Here is a 3,439-nt window from a genome sequence, read left to right on the forward strand (position 1 = left end):
AAATTTGTGTGGAAACAGAAAAGACTAAGAATTGCCAAAACAATCTTGAGCAAAAACACCAAAGCTAGATATATTACCAAGCTACACCATGGTGCTGGCACAAAAACAGAAACGCTGACCCCTGGAATAGGATGGAAAGCCCAGAAATAAACTGAAGAATTGACAGTTAACTGATTTTCAAATAAGGTCCCAAGAATATAAAATGTAGTAAGCGTAGTCTCTTCAATGAATACTGCTGAAAAAAATGTGCCATCCACATTTAAAATAAATTGGATACATCTAAATATTTATATGAAATAACTAAAAAATAGATTTCATGCTCAAACATAAAATCTAAAACTACAAAAGCACTAACAGAACAGGAAAAAGCCCTAAGACATCAGTCCAGAAAATGATTTATTGGATGTGGTGCCAAAAGCCAGGCATTAAAGAAACACAGATTACTGGGATTATAGGAAATTAAAAAATATTTATACCACAAGATAAATGACAAAGTGAAGAGAAAAGCCACATGTTAGAAAGTAAGAGGCTCACCCTTTCCTGTGCCCTTTTAGAGCTGACAGAGTGCTTTAAGAGGCTAACACAGAAGGGGAAAGTAAGTCACCATAAAACCCAGAGAAGAGATGGTCGTTTCTTCTTTGGGTCCTGTCTAGAGTCACAAATACAAAAAAAAAAAAAAAAAAAAAAGAGGATAACAACAAATACATATAAGGGAATCTAAGTACTCAAAATAACTCTAAATCAGAACTCAGAGGGCCTTGTGGTTGTGAAACAGAATTTCACAGCAACTTTAAATGAAACTGAGGATCAACATGAAGGAGGATAATGACAATAAAATAACTAAAATCCAAGTAAAACTACTATAGCACCAGACACGACTGTCAATATGTACAAGGGTATCCAAGAGGGTCAGAGAAGGAAATAGAGGTCAGACTCGGACCAGGATTCCACGACTAATGGGACTAACCCGTTTCAACAAAGTGTAGACAAAAAATAAAACACCGGCACAGTCAGTGACAACAGAACACAAGGAGGATGGATGCACACAGGAGAGCCTACCATGGAGACTGCAGATGCCGGTGTCTGATGTCTGAACAACTCTCCTCAGGACTGGGACCGCAGGATGAACCGGGAGAAGTGTGCAGCACCTCTGCTGACTCCTCCTAGTCCCAGCCTCCGACTTGGAAGGCGCTGACGGACCTGAGAGGCTCAGGCGAGGGCTTCTTCCACCACCACAGCTTTATTCCTGGCTCCAACTTGGAGGCCACCTCATGGCGGCTAACGCAGGAACCTGTTAGGAGGGGAAAGATACCTCAACGCCGGGCTCCCAGCCACCGGACCGCGGCCACGCCAGCCCACCCAGATCCCAATGTCCCTTTATGCTGGTATCGTCCAATCAGATGAAAGGACGCGTATAGCCTCAGGTCGAAAGTTCATCTGTTTCACCTGGTTCTTCCTAGTTGTTATGCAGAGTCCATTCTGTTTCATCTGTTTCACCTGGTTGTTTTCGTAACACTTGTGGTCCACTGATTGTTGCAAACCATGTAGATGAGGAGGTTCTCACAGGTGGCCAGCCTGCGGTTCCCCACACCCTGAATTATTACGTCTCTTCCCTGGTTGGCATTCCAGCTCTCTACTCCACCTCATCCCTCCTAAGGGCTCTCAGTCCCACGCTGTATTCCTAGTCTTCTGTTTCATGTGTAGCAGTCTAGAGCCAGGCAGTTCTGGTCTCATGTCCCCTGAATATTACAATTCCTGCCGCACTGTGGGGCTGGGAGACAGACAAGTGCACTGAGGGAGGAGGGGAAGCATTTATCCTCTTCAGAAACTCAACTGAAAAGAGGGTATTTATACACGTGGGCAACACAAAAACACTGCCTGCCTATACTTCGTCTGGAGGTTTGGAAAAGCTGGGAGTAGTTATATGGTCATTTGTGGGGTGGGGGTGCCCTGGAGATCTCACAAGGGAGGGACTGATTCGAATTAGGAAAGGGTTGAGGAGAAACAACTGCAGCAGGCAGTTCCTCAAATACAATCTAGTCTAGTTGTACTTTATGCTGGCATTGTGGCCCAGCAGGTTAAATCTCTGTGTACAATGGGTCCTGGCTGCTCCACTTCCAATCCAGCTCTCTGCTAATGCACCTGGGAAAACAGAAGATGGCTCAAATATTTGGGACCCTGCCCTCCATGTGGGGGAGACCCAGATGGAGTCCCAGGTGCCTGGGTTCAGTCTGGCCCACACCCAGCTGTTGTGGTCATTTGGAGAGTGAACCAGCAGATGGAAGAGCTCTCTGTAACTCTTCCTTTCAATGAAAGCAAGAAAAGGGGGAGAGGGGTGAGAGAGAGAGAGAGGAAGAGGGGAAGGAAGAAAGAAGAAATTTGTCATCATTAAGTCAAGTTCTTTGAAAGACGATGGCTTGGGATCAGGAGATGTGCAACAGAAGGGCCAGTTTAAATCCTTTGCTGGAGAATGTGGATACTCACATACTTCAGGGACTCAAATCCTATGCCAAAATAGAATTACACCTTATAAGGTGGCTACTTGCTTACCAAATAGGATGAAATGGGTAGATTTGCGTATGACTGGGGAGTGTCACCCAAGCATGGGAGGCTGCTGTAGATTCCAGCATCACATCCCTGTACAGGGTCCTCTGAGCATTGTCCAGATGCTGTTACTCACATTGGGTGGACATAACAGTCTGGTCTTATAACACCAATATCTTTTACAGAGCATTTGTCTTCAGCATTTCAGCTCTGGGTCACAAAACAGGCAAATAGGGAATCCATTCTCTTGTTGTGTTTTACATGTCTCTAATGTAAGATGAAGCCTATTTTGTGCTCCATATGCTGACAGTAAGAAAAATAACAATAAAAATACATTCCATCTGTGTTAATTTTGTAATTGCAAATATTCTATAAAAGTTTTCCTTATATACCTAGAACTAACCTTCCCCGCAAGAAAAGGAACAATGGAATTCTGACTGTGTAAAGAGATCACAGTGATGGGCTAGTGGGGCCACCATGCGGCTGGCCAGGAGCGCACCAGGGAGCAGTTGGAAGGCTAGCCTCAGTGCTACGGGCATCTGTAGGTGCCTGCATTGACAAGGTTGTGGCCTTTGGCAGTTGGGAGCAGGAGGGTGGGGCAACCATCCAGCACCTTTGACTAGGCGCTGCTGTAGTTTGTGGTGTGCCTCCTGTCCAAGAAGCTTCTCAGATTTGAAGCATCAACAAATGAATTGATTAATGAAGAGTTGGGAATAGCCTATACTGTCATTGATGGGATTCCTAATAGGATACCACAGGCACTAAGGATGATCTATCAGGATAAAAAGAAACAGAGCAGTACTAGATCATGATTTTTAAAAACCACAGCGACTAAATGTTGTTAATACCGTATCCATTTTAAGAGAAAGTGACAGGTAGTAAGTGGGAGAAGAGA

The 3,439-nt window shown here is 44.5% G+C and overlaps 1 non-coding gene across 1 annotated transcript; it reads left to right on the top strand.

The window, feature by feature from the left end:
• Positions 1–542: 542 nt before the first annotated feature.
• On the top strand, positions 543–663 carry LOC133754873 (small nucleolar RNA SNORA26). Its single transcript, XR_009865317.1, has one exon. It is a non-coding gene; the product is annotated as a small nucleolar RNA SNORA26 (small nucleolar RNA).
• Positions 664–3,439: the final 2,776 nt, after the last annotated feature.

This window comes from Lepus europaeus, unplaced genomic scaffold (genome assembly GCF_033115175.1).
Source record: "Lepus europaeus isolate LE1 unplaced genomic scaffold, mLepTim1.pri SCAFFOLD_29, whole genome shotgun sequence".
NCBI classification, from domain to species: Eukaryota; Metazoa; Chordata; class Mammalia; order Lagomorpha; family Leporidae; genus Lepus; species Lepus europaeus.